The 16,161-nt window shown below is 39.3% G+C and overlaps 1 protein-coding gene across 1 annotated transcript in view; it reads left to right on the forward strand.

The window, feature by feature from the left end:
* The window catches only part of LOC121269334 (large neutral amino acids transporter small subunit 3-like), a 147,651-nt gene that overhangs the window by 121,709 nt on the left and 9,781 nt on the right, over nucleotides 1–16,161 (forward strand). The gene's annotated exons all lie outside the window — the stretch shown is intronic.

Here is a 16,161-nt window from a genome sequence, read left to right on the forward strand (position 1 = left end):
GTTCTGTGTGTGCATGTTGGCACATCTGTGTGTGTGCATTCGGTACATGTGAATATGTGTATGTGTGAGAATTCTGTGTATGTGTGTAATATCTGTGTGTGTAATTGTAACTTTGTTTGTGTATATTTCTGTGTGTGTATGGTGTGTGTGTATTTCTGCATGTGTGTGCATGTTTGCATTTCTGTGTGTGTGTTTTTTGTGGCGGTGTATTCTGTGTGTGTGATTCCTGTGTGTTGTGTGTTACTTCTCGGTGTGTTTATTTCTCTGTGTGTGTATCTGTTTGCGTGTGGTGTCGTGTGGATTTTCTGTATGTGTGTATGTTTGCACTTCTGCTGTGTGTGTGCATGTTTGCATTTGTGTGTGTGTGTGTTTTTTCTGTGTGTGTGTGTGTGTGTATGTTTACATTTTATGTGTGTGTGTATTTCATCTGTGTATGTTTGCTTTCTGTATGAGTGTATTTTTGTGAGTGTGTTAGTATTTCTTTGTGTGTGTATTCTGTGGGTGTATGTGTGTGTGTATTCATGTGTGTGTATGTGTGCGAGTGTGTAGTGTGTATCTGTGTGTGTGTGTGTGTGTGCTTTCTGTGGTGTGAATTTCTGTGTTTTGTGTAAATTGTTTGCGTGTGGTGGTGTGTGTGTGTATTTCAGTATGTGTGTGGTCGTATGTTTGCTTTCTGTGTCTGTGAATTTTGTGAGTGTGTGTGTTGTGGTGTGTTTGTATGTTTGATTTCTGTGTGTGTGTGTGTATTTCCATCTGTGTATGTTTGCTTTCTGTATGACTGTATTTCTGTGTTAGGTGTATTTCTGTGTGTGTATTAGTGTATGTCGTATTTTTGCGAGTGTGTATTTCTGCATGCGTATGTTTGCATTTCTGTGTGTGTATTTTTCATGTGTATATTTCTTTGTGTTGTGTAATATTTCTGTGGGTATGTTTGGCATTTCTGTGTGTGAGCAAGTTTGTATTTCTGCGTGCATATGTTTGCCTTTCTGTGTGTACATGTTGGCATTTGTGTGATATGTTGTGATTTCTGTGCATGTGTATCTGTGTGTTTGTGTACAATGTGTGTGTATGTTTGTATTTTGTGTCTGTGTGATTCCTGTGTGTTTTGTACTATGTGTATGTATGTTCTGTGTGGGTATCTGTGTGTGAGTGTGTGATGTGGTGTGTTTATTTATGCTCGTGTGTGTGAATTTCTGTGTATGTTATATATCTGTCTGTGTGTGGTGTGTGTATGCATATATATGCATGTGTGTGTGTGTCGTGTGTGTATGTATTTCTGTGTGAATTCTGTTGTATGTGTGCATATTTGTTTAGTGTATTGGATGTATATTTTGGTGTGTGTGTGGTGTGTGTGTGTGTTGTTTGTGTACTTCTGTGTGTGTGTACATTTGATTTATGAGTGTATGTATGATTGCATTTTTGTGTATGTGTATTTCCGGTGTTGTGGTATATGTTACTTCTCTGTGTGTGTTGTTTGATTTCTGAGTGTGTGATTTCATATGAGTATGTTGATTTCTGGAAGAATGTATTTCTGTTGTTGTGTGTTTTAGTTTATCTTTGTGTGTGTATTTCTGTGGGTGTATGTGTGTGTGGTATTTCGGTATGTGTATTATTTCTCAGTGTGTGTATTTCTGTGTGTGTGTGTTAGTATTTTCTTTGTGTGTGTATTTCTGTGGGTGTATCGTGTGTGTGTGTATTTTGTGGGTGGTGTATTTCTGGGTGTGTTATATATTTCTCAGTGTGTGTATTTTTGTGTGTGTGTTACTATTTCTTTGTGGTGTGTAATTTCTAGTGGGTGTTTTGTGTGTGTGTTTTATGTGTATGTGTATTTCGTGTCTGTATTTCTGTGTGTGTATATATTTTCTCAGTGTCGTGTATTCTCTGTGTGTGTTGTATTTTTGAGTGCCTATGTTTTGCATTTTTGTGTGTGTGTTTTTCTTTGGGTGTTGTGTGTGTGTATTTTGTAGGGTATATTTGTGTGGGGTATGTGTGCAAATGTGTGTTTCTGCAGCGTATGTTTGTATTTCTGTGTGAGTAGTGAATGTTTGACATTTCTGTGGTGTGTATGAGTTGTTATTTCTGCATTGCCTTTCTGTCGTGTACATGCTGGCAATTAAACCCCCCCCCCCCCTTGTTTTGGGGGTGTGTGTGCATTTCTGTGCATGTGTATCTGTGTGTTTTGTGTACAACTGTGTGTATGTGTATTTCTTTGTGGTGTGTGCAGTTAATTCCCTATGTGTGTTTGTGTGTATGTGTATGTGTTTGTATGCATTCCTGTGTGTGTGTACTTGTGTGTGTGTATCTTTCTGTGTGTGCATCTGTCGTGTGTGTGTGGCTGGTGTGTGTGTGTATTTATGCATGTGTGTGTTTGGAAATTTTTGTGTAATCTATGTTATATATGCTTGTGTTGTTATTTGGTGTGTGTTGTTGTATATATGCATTTGTGCGTGTATTTTTGTATTTCTGTGTATGTGTGTATATTTGTTTTTGTTTGGTGTGTGTATTTCAGTGTGTGTGATGGTTAGTGAGTGTGTGTTTGTGTATTCTGGTGTTGTGTTATGTTTGAAATTTCTGTGTGTGTCTGTATGTTTGTATTTATTTTTGTGTGTGTGTATTTCTTAGTGGGGTTCTTGTGTGTGTGTATTTTGTGTGTGTTGTATGTAAATTCTGTGAAATATATTATTTCTGTGTGTGTGTATTTAGCATTTCTGCGGCTGGAGGTGTATTTCCATTCTTTGTGTATGTTTGCATGTCTGTATGAGTGTATTTCTGTCTGTGAATATGTGTGTATTTGTATTTCTGTGTGTGTGTATTTTCGTGGGTGTGTGTGTGTGTGTTTTCTGTAGTGTGTGTTTTGAGTCTGAGGTGTTTGCATTTCTTTGTGTATGTGTGTTGTTTCGCCTCTTTGTGTGTTAATTTCTCTGCAAGTGTTTGTATATCTTGCGTGTGAGTGTGCATATTCTGTGCGAGTATGTTTGCAGGTCTGTGTGTGCTTGTTGGCATATCTGTGTGTGTGTGTGCATTTTCCGTGCAAGTATTTCTGTGTGTGTTTGACTGTGTGTGTGTATAACTGTGTGCACGTGTTTTTGTGTGTGTGTTGTGAAGGTAGTGTATGTTGGCATTTATGTGTGTGTGTCTGCATAGGCTTATTTCGATGTGTATGTATTTCTGTGTGTGTGTGCTTGTGTATGTTTGCATTTCTGTGTGTGTGTGCATAGGGGTTTTATCTTATGTGTATGTATTTCTGTGTGTGTGTATGTTTGCATTTCTGTGTGTGTGTTTTTTCTGTGGTGAAGTGTCTTTCTGTTGTGTGTGTATTTATGCCTGTGTGTGTTTGAATGTGTTGTAGGTGTGTATATCTGTTTGTGTGTGGTGTGTGTGTATATAAATGCATGTGTGCATATGGTGTTTCTGTGTTGTGGTGTGGTGTGTGTGTGTGTGTGTGTGTGGCATGTGTCTGTGTATTTCTGTGTGTGTACATTTGCATTTGTGTGCTGTGTGTAGGTTTGCATTTCTGTGTGTGGATATTTCCATCTGTGTAGGTGTGCATTTCTGATGAGTTTCTATTTCTGTCTTGTGTTCTTTGTGTGAATGCATTTATGTGTGTGTGTATTTATATGGGTGTTATGTGTTTGTGTGTTTCTGTGTCTGTGTGTGTGTTTGGCATTTCTGTGTGCGTGTGGGTGTTTCTCCCTCTGTGTGTGTATTTCTCTGCATGATTGTGTTTGTTATCTGCATGTGTGTGCCTTTCTGTGGTGTATGTGGCAGTTCTGTGTGTGCATGTTGGCATATCCATGTGGATGCATTTCTGTGTGTGACATATCTGTTCGTGAGCAGCATTTCAGTGTGTGTGTGGGTGCGTTTATGCATGTGTGTGAATTTCTGTGTACGTGTGTATATCTGTTTGTGTGTGGTGTGAGTATATAAATGGCATATGTGCCTATGTGTGTATTTCTGTGTGTTGTCCGGTTTTGCTTCTGTGTGTGTTTGTAGTTCTGTGTGTGTGTGTACTTACTTCTGTGCTTGTGTTGTATTTCTGTGTATGTATAGGTGTGTTTGTGTAGGTATTTATGTGTATGTTGTATTTATGTGGGTGTATATGAGTGTTCTGTGTCTGTGTTTGTGTTTGCATTTCTGTGTGCGTGTGGGTGTTTCTCCAGTGTGTGCTGTTATTTCTCTGCATGTGTTTGTTATCTGTGTGTGTGGCCTTTCTGTTGTTTTTGTTTGCAGTTCTGTGTGTGCATATTGCATATCCTTATGTATGCATTTCTGTGCGTGCATAATCTGTTCGTTGTGTGTGAATTTCTGTGTATGTGTGTATATCTGTGTGTGTGTATTTGTTGTGTGTATTGGTGTGTGCGTATTATATGTGTGTATGTTTAAATTTCTGTGTATGTGTGCATGTGTTTATTTTGGATGTGTGTGCGGCATGTGTATGTTTGCATTTTTCTGTGTTTCGTTGTATTTCTGTATGTATGCATTTCCTGTGTGTGTGTACTTCTGTGTGTGTATATTTCTCGGTGTTGTTTGTGTATTTCTGCATGTGTGTGAATTTCTGTGTATGTGTGTATATTGTTTGTGTGTGGTGTGTGTATAGAAATGACATATGTGCGTTATCTGTGTGTATTTCTGTGTGTGTTGTCCATTTGCATTTCTGTTTGTGTGTATTTTTTTTTTTTTCTTTTACTGAGTCTGTGTATATGCATTTCTCTTTGTGTGTGTGTATTGTACTTCTGTGCATGTGTAATTCTGTGTGTGTGTATGTTTGCATTTCTGTTTGTGTGTGTATTCCAATTGTGTAGTTGGCATTTCTGTATGGCATATTTCTGTCTGTGTAACATTTGTGTGTGTATGTATTCTATGTGTGTGTGTGTTAGTATTTCTGTGTATGTGGTGTATTTCTGGTGTGTGGTGTTGTGTGTATGTCTGTGTATTTCTGGTTTGTGTACAATTTTATTTCTGTGGGTTGTGTGTACTTTTGTGTATATGTATTTCTGTGTTGGTGTGTTTTCTATTCTGTGTGTGTGTATTTCCATCTGTGTATGTTTGCATTTCTGTATGAGGTGTATTTCTGTCTGTATATATGTGTGTGTGGAATGTATTTCTGTGTGTGTGTGTGGGTGTGTTAGTATTCTGTGTGTGTAATTCTGTGGGTATATGTGTGTGCGTGTATTTCTCTTAGTGTTGTGTTGCTGTGTCTGTGTGTTGTTTGTATTTCTGTGTGTGTGCATGTGTGAGTATGTTTGAATTTCTGTGTGTGTGTGCATGTGTTTTTTTCGATGTGTTGTGCATGCATGGTATGTGTATGTTGCATTTCTGTGTTGTGTGTATTTCTGTGTGTGTCGTGATTCCTGTGTGTGTGTACTTCTGTGTGTGTATTTTTCTGTGAGTGTAGTGTGGTGTTTGTGTGGGTGTGTGAGTGTATTTATGCATGGTGTGTGGAATTTCTGTGTACGTGTGTATATTGTTTGTGTGTGGTGTGTGTATAGAAATGCATATGTGCGTATGTGTGTATTTCTGGTGTCTGTCCATTTGCATTCTCTGTGTGTGTGTATTTCTGTGCTGTGTTGTGTGTGGTTTGCATTTTGCTTGTGTGTGTATTCTCCTTCTGTGTATGTTGGCATTTCTGTTATGAAGCATTTTCTTTCTTGTGTTATGTGTGTTTATGTTGTTCTGTGTGTGTGTGTTAGTATTTTCTGTGTGTGTATTTCTGTGTGTGTGGTGTGTGTATGTCTGTGTATTTTTGTGTTTGTGTTCATGTTCATTTCCTGTGTGTGTGTATTTCTGTGTGTGTGTGTACTCTTATGTATGTTATTTCTGGATGTATGTATGTTTTCATTTCTGTGTGTGTGTATTTCCATCTGGGTATGTTTGCATTTCTGTATGAGTGTATTTCTGACTGTATATATGTTGGGTGTTATGTTTTTTGTATGTGTGTGTGTTAGTTTTCTGTTATGTGTATTTCTGCGGGGGTATGTGTGTGCGGGTTTTCTCATGTGCTTCTATTTTATGTGTTCTGTGTAGTGTTTCTCCCCTCTGTGTTGTGTATTTCTCTGCAGGAGTTTGTTATATCTTGTGTGTGTGTGCATGTCTGTTGGTGTGCATTTCTGTGTGTGTTTGCACTCGTGTGTAGTGTCTATTTTGATGTGTGTGTATTTGATGTGTGTTGTATGTGTGTGTACTTATGTGTGTGACCGTGTGTATTATGTGTCGTGAGTTTCAGTGTATGTGTGTATTTCTGTGTGTGTGTGTGTGTGTGTGTGTGTGTATTTATGTATTTCTTTGTGCTGTTGTGTATGTATTTCTGTGTGTGTGTATGTTTGCATTTCTGTTGTGTTGTCTATTTCTGGTCTGTGTGTGTTTGCATTTCTGTGTGTATATATCTGTGTGTGCATGTATTTATGTGTGTGAATATGTATGTGTGTGTATTACTGTGTGTGTGCATGTTTTCTGTGTGTGTATTGTGTGTTTGTGTGGAGTGCTGGTTGTGTTGGAGAATTTATCTGGGTATGTGTATTATTGGTGTGTATTATCTGCATGTGTTTTATTGTGTGTATGTGTGTTTTTTTTTTTTATGTGTGTGTGTGTATTTCTATAGGTGTTATTCTCTGTGTGCTTATCTGTGTGCATGTGGTGTGCGTGTGCGTTCATATTTCTCTGTGTGTGTTTGTTTTTTGTGCATGCGCGTGGGTTTCTGTTTGTGTATTTGTCTGTGTGTGGTGTTTGTATGTCTGCAAGTGTTGTGATTTGTGTATATTTGTGTGTTTGTTTTTCTGTTTCTCTCTGTGCGTATTTCTGTGTGTGTTTGTGTGTGTTTCTGTGTCTGTGTGCGTGTTTGTATTTCTGTCTGTGTGTGTGCTTGTATTTCTGTGTGTGTGCATTTCTCTGTGTGTGTACGTCTGTGTGTATCTATTTCTCTGTCTGTGTTTATGTATTTGTGCTTATATGTGTATTTGCGTGTGTGTGTGTATATATGCATATGTGCATAGGTGTGTGTTTTTCTGTGTGTTTGTGCATTTCTGTGTGTGTGTGTGTACGTGTGTATATTCTGTGTAGTGTGTTATATGTGTGTGTGTGTGTGTGTGCGTGTGTGTGGATTTCTGTGTGTGTGTGTGTGTTTATATCTGTGTGTGCATATGTATGTGTGCATGTTTGCATTTCTGTCATATGCATGTGTGTATTTATGTGTGAATGTGTGTGTGTATATATGCATGTGTGTGTATTCCTGTGTGTGTGAATTTCTGTGTATGTGTGTATCTCTGTTTGTGTGTGGTACGTGTGTGTATTTCTGTGTGTGTGTGTGTGTCCTTCTGTTTCTGTGTGTGTGAATTTCTCTGTGTGTATATTTTTTGTGTGTCTATGTATTTCTGTGTGTATGTTTGCATTTCTGTGTATGTGTGTGTACTTCTGTGTATGTGTATTTCTGTGTGTGTATGTTTGCATTTCTATATGTGTGTGTATTTCTGTGTGTGTATGTGAATTTCTGCATATGTGTGTATATCTGCTTGTGTGTGTATTTACTTCTGAGTGTGTACGTTTGCATTTCTGTGTGTGTGCTTATTTCTGTGTGTGTAATTGTTTGCATTACTGTATGTGTGCATGTTTACATGTCTCTGTGTGTATTTCTGTGTGTGTGTATGTATTTCTGTGTGTATGTTGCATTACTGTGTGTGTGTATGTATTTCTGTGTGTGTGTGCATGTGTATGTACTTCTTTGTATATGTGTATCTGTGTGTGTGTATGTTTGCATTTCTGTGTGTGTATGGTGTATGTGTGTGTGTATTTCTGTGTTTGTGCATGTGCGTGTATGTTTGCATTTTTCTGTGTGTGAGCATGTGTTTATTTCTATGTGTGTGCATGTGTGTGTGTATGTTTGCATTTCTGTGTGTGTGTATTTCTGTGTGTGCATGTTTGCATTTCTGTGTGTGTATTTCTGTGGTCTGTATTTCTGTGTGCGTATCTGTATGTGTGTGCCTGTATATATGTGTGTGTATGTGTGTATATATGCATGTGTGCATATGTGAGTGTATTTCTGTGTGGGTGTGTGAATTTCTGTGTATGTGTGTGCATCTGTTTACATGTGTGTGTGTGTGTGTATTTCCTTCTGAGTGCATACATTTGCATTACTGTGTGTATATATTTCTCTGTGTGTGTGTGCTTATTTCTGTGTGTGTAATTGTTTGCATTACTATGTGTGTGCATGTTTGCATATATGTGTGTGTATTTCTGTGTGTGTGTGTATTTGTCTGTGTATGTTTCTTTGTGTCTCTGTGTATTTCTGTGTGCATATGTTTGCATGTCTGTGTGTGTATTTGTATGTGTGTGTGTGTGTGTGCATATTTCTGCATGTGTATGTTTGCATTTCTGTCTGTGTGTGTATTTTTGTGTGTATACATTTCTGTGTGTGTATTTCTGTGGTGTGTGTACTTCAGTATGTGTGTATTTGTGTGTGTGCAATTATGTGTGTGTGGGTGTGTATATATGCATGGTGTATATGTGCGTGTATTTCTGTGTGTGTGTGTGTGTGTGTGTGTTTGCATTTCTGTGTGTGTATGTATTTCTGTGTGTGTGTGTGTGTATTTCTGAGTGTGTGCGTGCGTACTTCTGTGTATGTGTATTTCTGTGTATGTGTATGTTTACATTTCTGTGTGTGTTTGTATTTCTGTCTTTATGTGTGTATTTCTCTGCATGTGTTTGTTTATCTGTGTGTGTGTGTGTGTACATTTCTGTGCATGTGCATTTCTGTGTGTGTATATTTCTATGTGTGTATATTTGTGTGTGCGTGTATTTATGTGTGTGTGTGTGTGTATTTGCATGTGTGTCTCTATGCATGTGTGTGTATGTTTGTTTATTCCTGTGTGTGCATGTATTTCTGTGTGTGTATCTGTGTGTGTGTGCTTATTTATGTGTGTGTCTGTGCAGGTATTTCAGTGTGTGCGTGCGTATGTACTTCTGTGTATGTGTATTTCTGTGTGTGTTTGTATGTGTATTTCTGTGTGTGTGTATCTGCAGATGTGTGTCTGTGTGTGTGTGGGTGTGTATTTCTGTGTGTGGGCATGTGTGTGTATGTTTGCATTTCTGTGAGTGTGTGTGCGCGTTTATTTCTATGTGTGTGTGTGGGTGTGTATGTTTGTATTTCTGTGTGTGTGTATTTCTGTGTTTGCATGTTTTTATTTCTGTGTGTGTATTTCTGTGTGTGTGCCCTTCTGTGTGTGTATATTTCTGTTTGTGTGTATCTGTATGTGTGTGGTCTGTATATGTGTGTGTGTATGTGTGTATATATGCATGTGTGCATATGTGTGTGTATTTCTGTGCAGGTGTGCGAATTTCTGTGTATGTGTGTGCATCAGTTTGTGTGTGTGTGTGTGTATTTCCTTCTGAGTGCATACATTTGCATTACTGTGTGTATGTATTTCTCTGTGTGTGTGTGTGCTTATTTCTGTGTGTGTAATTGTTTGCAGTACTGTGTGTGTGCATGTTTGCATATACGTGTGTGTATTTCTGTGTGTGTGTATTTGTGTGTGTATGTTTCTTTGTGTCTCTGTGTATTTCTGTGTGCAAATGTTTGCATTTCTGTGTGTGTATTTGTATGTGTGTGTGCACGTGCACATTTCTACATGTGTATGTTTGCATTTCTGTCTGTGGGTGTATTTGTGTGTGTATACATTTCTGTGTGTGTATTTCTGTGGTGGGTATACTTCAGTGTGTGTGTAATTATATGTGCGTGTGTGTGTATATATGCATGTATGTGTATGTATGTGTATTTCTGTGTGTGTGTATGTATTTTTGAGTGTGTGCGTGTGTACTTCTGTGTATGTGTATTTCTGTGTATGTGTATGTTTACATTTCTGTATGTGTTTATATTTCTGTCTGTATGTGTGTATTTCTCTGCATGTGTTTGTATATCTGTGTGTGTGAGTGTGGACATTTCTGTGCATGTGCATTTCTCTGTGTGTGCACTTCTGTGTGTGTACATTTCTATGTGTGTATATTTGTGTGTGTGTGTATTTACATGTGTGTGTATTTGTGTGTGTTCTCTATGCATGTGTGTGTATGTTTGTTTATTCCTGTGTGTGTGCATGGATTTCTGTGTGTGTATCTGTGTGTGTGTGCTTATTCATGTGTGTGGCTGTGCAGGTATTTCAGTGTGTGTGTGTGCATGTACTTCTGTGTATGTGTATTTCTGTGTGTGTGTGTGTGTGTGTGTGTGTGTGTGTGTGTGTGTGTGTGTGTGTGTGTGTTTGCATTTCTGTGTGTGTGTATGTGTGTATTTCCATTTGTGTATGTTTGCATTTCTGAATGAGTATAGTTCTGTCTGTGTATATGTGTGTGTGTATTTCTGTCTGTGTGTGTGTTAGTATTTCTGTGTGTGAGTGTGTTTTGGTGGGTGTACGTATGTGTGTGTGTATTTCTGTGTGTGTGTTTCTGTGTCTGCATGTGTGTGCTTCTGTCTGTGTGCATGTATTTCTCTGCATATGTTTGTATATGTGTGTGTGTGTGTGTGTGTGTGTGTGTGTGCCTGGTGCGTGTGTGTGTGTATTTCTGTGTGCGGGCATGTGTGTGTATGTTTGCATTTCTGTGAGAGTGTGTGTGTGCGCGTTTATTTCAATGTGTGTGTGTTGGTGTGTATTTTTGTATTTCTATGTGTGTATATTTCTGTGTGTCTGTATTTATGTGTGTGTATGTATTTGTGTGTATGTATATGTATGTGTGCAATGTGTATGTATTTCTATGTGGGCATCTGTGTGAGTGTGTCTGTGTGTATGTGTGAAATTCTGTGTTTGTATATCTGTTTGTGTGTTGTGTATTTATGAGTGTGTGTGTCTGTATTTCTGTGTGTGTGTGTGTGTATGTTTGCATTTCTCTGTGTGTGTGAGCATGTGTTTATTTCTATGTGTGTGCATGTGTGTGTGTATGTTTGCATTTCTGTGTGTGTATATTTCTGTGTGTGCATGTTTTCATTTCTGTGTGTGTATTTCTGTGGTTTGTGTATTTCTGTGGTGTGTATTTCTGTGTGTGTGCACTTCTGTGTGTGTAGATTTCTGTGTGTATGTGTGTGTGTGTGCTTATTTCTGTGTGTATAATTGTTTGTATTACTGTGTGTGTGCATGTTTGCATATATGTGTGTGTATTTCTGTGTGTGTGTGTATTTGTGTGTGTACGTTTCTTTGTGTGTCTGTGTATTTCTGTATGTATATGTTTGCATTTCTGTATGTGTATTTGTATGTGTGTGTGTGCATATTTCTACATGTGTATGTTTGCATTTCTGTCTGTGTGTGTATTTGTGTGTGTAAACATTTCTGTGTGTGTATTTCTGTGGTGTGTGTACTTCAGCGTGTGTGTATTTGTGTGTGTGCAATTATGTGTGCGTGTGTGTGTGTGTATATGCATGGGTGTTATATGTATGTGTATTTCTGTGTGTATGTGAATTTTTGTGTATGTGTGTATATCTGTTTGTGTGTGCATGTGTGTGTATTTCTGTGTGTGTGTTTGCATTTCTGTGTGTGTATGTATTTCTGTGTGTGTGTATGTATTTCTGAGTGTGTGTGTGCGTACTTCTGTGTATGTATATTTCTGTGTATGTGTATATTTGCATTTCTGTGTGTGTTTGTATTTCTGTCTGTAGGTGTGTATTTCTCTGCATGTGTTTGTTTATCTCTGTGTACATTTCTGTGCATGTGCATTTCTGTGTGTGTGTATTTCTATGTGTGTATATTTGTGTGTGCGTGTATTTATGTGTGTGTGTATTTGCGTGTGTGTCTCTATGCATGTGTGTGTATGTTTGTTTATTCCTGTGTGTGTGCATATATTTCTGTGTGTATATCTGTGTGTGTGTGCTTAATTATGTGTGTGTCTGTGCAGGTATTTCAGTGTGTGCATGTGTATGTACTTCTGTGTATGTGTATTTCTGTGTGTGTGTATCTGCAGATGTGTGTCTGTGTGCCTGTGGGTGTGTATTTCTGTGTGTGGTCATGTGTGTGTATGTTTGCATTTCTGTGAGTGTGTGTGCACGTTTATTTCTATGTGTGTGTGTGGGTGTGTATGTTTGTATTTCTATGTGTGTGTATTTCTGTGTGTCTGTATTTATGTGTGTGTGTATTTGTGTGTATGTATATGTATGTGTGCAATGTGTATGCATTTCTGTGTGTGTATCTGTGTGAGTGTGTCTGTGTGTATGTGTGAAATTCTGTGTTTGTGTGTATATCTGTTTGTGTGTTGTGTATTTAAGTGTGTGTGTGTCTGTGTATTTGTGTGTGTGTGTGTGTATGTTTGCATTTCTGTGTGTGTGTGAGCTTGTGTTTATTTCTATGTGTGTGCATGTGTGTGTATGTTTGCATTTCTATGTGTGTATACATTTCTGTGTGTGTATTTCTGTGGTGTGTGTACTTCAGTGTGTATGTATCTGTGTATGTGTGTAATTATGTGTGCGCGTGTGTGTGTATATATGTGTATGCATTTGAATTTCTGTGTGTGTGAATTTCTGTGTATGTGTGTATATCTGTTTGTGTATGCATGTGTGTATTTCTGTGTGTGTGTATGTATTTCTGAGTGTTTGCGTGTGTACTTCTGTGTATGTGTATTTCTGTGTATGTGTATGTTTGCATTCTGTGTATGTTTGTATTTCTGTCTGTATCTGTGTACTTCTCTGCATGTGTTTGTATATCTGTGTGTGTGTGTGTGTGTGTGTGTGTGGGCATTTGTGTGCATGTGCATTTCTCTATGTGTGCACTTCTATGTGTGTACATTTCTATGTGTGTATATTTGTATGTGCACGTATTATGTGTGTGTGTATTTGTGTGTGTGTGTGTCTATGCATGTGTGTGTATGTTTGTTTATTCCTGTGTGTGTGCATGGATTTCTGTGTGTGTATCTGTGCGTGTGTGCTTATTTATGTGTGTGTCTGTGCAGGTATTTCAGTGTGTGCATATGTATGTACTTCTGTGTATGTGTGTTTCTGTGTGAGTGTGTGTGTGTGTGCGTTTATGTAAGTACTTCTGCGTATGTGTATTTCTGTGTGTGTGTGTATGTTTACATTTCTGTGTGCTGTGTATTTCCATTTGTGTATGTTTGCATTTCTGCATGAGTATATTTCTGTCTGTGTATATGTGTGTGTGTATTTCTGTCTGTGTGTGTGTGTTAGTATTTCTGTGTATGAGTGTGTTTCAGTGGGTCCATGTGTGTGTGTGTATTTCTGTGTGCGTGTTTCTGTGTCTGTGTGTGTGTGTGTATTTCTCTGCATATGTTAGTATATCTCTGTGTGTGTTTGTGTGTGTGTGTGTGCGTGTGTGTGGGCATTTATGTGTGCGTGCACTTCTGTGTGTATATATTTCTGTGTGTGTGTGTATCTGTGTGTGTGTGTATTTATATGTGTGTGTGTGTGTGTGTGCATGTGTGTGTGAGAATTTCAGTGTATGTATACGTGTGTGTGTGGTGTGTGTGTGTATTTCTGTGTGTGTGCACGTGTGTTTATTTCTATGTGTCTTTGTATGTTTGCATTTCTATGTGTGTATTTATGTGTTTGTGTGTATTTGCATATGTGTGTGTTTATATATATACATGTGTGCAATGCATGTGTATTTCTGTGTGTGTGCATTTCTGTGTGTGTGCACTTCTGTGTGTGTATATTCAAGCGTGTGTGTATATTTATGTATGTGTGTACTTGTGTGTGTGTGCTTCTATTTCTATGTGTGTGTATCTGCAGGTGTGCGTTGTGTGCGTGTGGGTGTGAGTGTGAGAATTTCAGTGTATGTGTGTATATATGTGTGTGTATATCTCTCTGTGTGTGTGTGTATTTCTCTGTGTGTGCATTGTGTGTGTGTGTATTTCTGTGTGTAGGCGTGTGTGTGTATGTTTGCATTTCTGTGAGTGTGTGTGCATGTTTTATTTCTATGTGTGGGTGTATAAGTTTGTATTTCTATGTGTGTGTATTTCTGTGTTTGTGTATTTATATGTGTGTGTGTATTTGTGTGTATATATATGTATATGTATGTGTACGATGTGTATGTATTTCTGTGTGTGTATCTGTGTGTGTGTGTCTGTGTGTATGTGTGAATTTCTGTGTTTGTATGTATATCTGTTTGTGTGTTGTGTATTTCTGTGTATGTGTGTCTGTGTATTTCTGTGTGCGTGTATGTTTGCATTTCTGTGTGTGTGTTTATGTTTGCAATTTGTGTGTGCATTCCTGTGAGTGTGTGTGTGTGTGTGTGTGTGTGTGTATACTTCTGTGTATGTGTATTTCTGTGTGTGTGTATGTTTCCATTTCTGTGTGTGTGTTTCTGCCTGTGTATGTTTGCATTTATGCATGATTGTATTTCTGTCTGTGTATATGTCTGTGTGCGTGTATATGCATTTCTGTCTGTCTGTATTAGTAGTACTGTGTGTATTTCTGTGGGTGTATGTGTGTGTGTGTATTTCTGTGTGTGTGTGTGTGTGTGTGTGTGTGTGTGTGTTAGTATTTATGTGTGTTTATTTCTATGGGTGTGTGTGTGTGTGTGTGTGTGTGTGTATTCTGTGTGTGTGTGTGTGTGTGTGTGTATATATATATATATATTCCTGTGTGTGTGTGTGTATTTCTCTGTGTGCATGTGTGTATTTCTGTGTGTGTGTGTTTATTTCTATGTGTCTGTGTGTGTGTATTTCTGTGTGTGTGTGTGGGGGGAGTATTTCTGTGTGTGTGCGTGTGTGTATTTCTGGTATGTGTATTTCAGCATGTATACACACATATGGACCATCCAGGAGTTTACACTGAGACACACACACGGACTGTGCAGGGGCTGACACTGAGACACACTCATGGACCAAACAGGAAATGACACTGAGACACATGCGGACGGCACAGGAGCTGGCATGTGACATACACACGGACTGGACAAGAGCTGATACTGAGACACACACACACGGACCATATATGAGCTAACAGTGAGCCACACACACTGCTCAAACAGGAGATGAAACTGACACACACACGGGGACCATATGGGAGCTGAACACTGAGAGACACACGGACCATACTGGAGCTGACACTTAGACACAAACATAGACTGTACAAGAGCTGACACTGAGACACACACACACGGACCGTAGGGAGCTGACTGAGATACACACATGGACTGTACAGGAGCTGATGCTGAGACGCGCATGAACCATAGGGACTTTACACAGAGACACACACAGAAGCTGACACTGAGACACACAAGCTGACATATGAGACCACAGGAGTGAAGCTGTGACGCACACATGAACCGTACAGGAGCTGACACTGAGACACACACACGGACTGTACAGGAGCTGACACTGAGACAACACACGGACTGCACAGGAGCTGACACTGAGACACACACACGGACTATACAGAAACTGATACTGAGACAAACAAATGAACTGTACAGGAGCTGACAGTGAGATACACACACGGACTGTACAGGAGCTGACACGGAGACACACACATGAACCGTACAGGAGCTGATACTGAGACACACACACGGACCGTACAGGAGCTGACACTGAGACACACACACAGACTGTACAGGAGCTGACACTGAGACACACACATGGACTGTACAGGAGCTGACACTGAGACACACACACGGACTGCACAGGAGCTGACACTGAGACACACACACGGACTATACAGAAACTGATACTGAGACAAACAAATGAACTGTACAGGAGCAGACAGTGAGATACACACACAGGGACTATACAGGAGCTGACACTGAGAGATAAACAAGGGCTGTACAGGTGCTGACAATGAGACACACACATGGACAGTAGAAGAGCTGATACTGAGACACACACACAGACTGTACAGGAGCAGAAACTGAGACACACACACGGACTGTACAGGAGCTGACACTGAGACACACACATGGACTGCACAGGAGCTGACACTGAGACACACACATGGACTGTACAGGGGCTGACACTGAGACACACACACGGACTGTACAGGGGCTGAAATTGAGACACACACATGGACTGTACAGGGGCTGACATTGAGACACACACACACGGACTGTATAGGAGCTGACACTGAGCCACACACACAGGGACTGTATAGGAGCTGACACTGAGACACAAACACAGGGACTGTACAGGAGCTGACACTGAGACACAAACACAGGGACTGTATAGGAGCTGACACTGAGACACACACACGGG

The sequence above is a fragment of the Carcharodon carcharias genome, chromosome 24 (genome assembly GCF_017639515.1).
Source record: "Carcharodon carcharias isolate sCarCar2 chromosome 24, sCarCar2.pri, whole genome shotgun sequence".
Classification (NCBI taxonomy): Eukaryota; Metazoa; Chordata; class Chondrichthyes; order Lamniformes; family Lamnidae; genus Carcharodon; species Carcharodon carcharias.